Genomic DNA, 277 nt, shown 5'->3' on the forward strand with positions numbered 1-277 from the left:
GGTAGGGAGTAGCGGTGGTCGGATAGGAGAGGTAGGTGGTAGCGGTGGTTGGATAGGAGAGGTAAGGGGTAGCGGTGGTTGGATAGGAGAGGTAGGGGGTAGCGGTGGTTGGATAGGAGAGGTAAGGGGTAGCGGTGGTTGGATAGGAGAGGTAGGGTGGTAGCGGTGGTTGGATAGGAGAGGTAGGGGTAGCGGTGGTTGGATAGGAGAGGTAGGGGTAGCGGTGGTTGGATAGGAGAGGTGGGAGTAGCGGTGGTTGGATAGGAGAGGTAGGAGT

This window comes from Priapulus caudatus, unplaced genomic scaffold, assembly GCF_000485595.1.
Source record: "Priapulus caudatus unplaced genomic scaffold, Priapulus_caudatus-5.0.1 Scaffold1789, whole genome shotgun sequence".
NCBI lineage: Eukaryota > Metazoa > Priapulida > Priapulimorpha > Priapulimorphida > Priapulidae > Priapulus > Priapulus caudatus.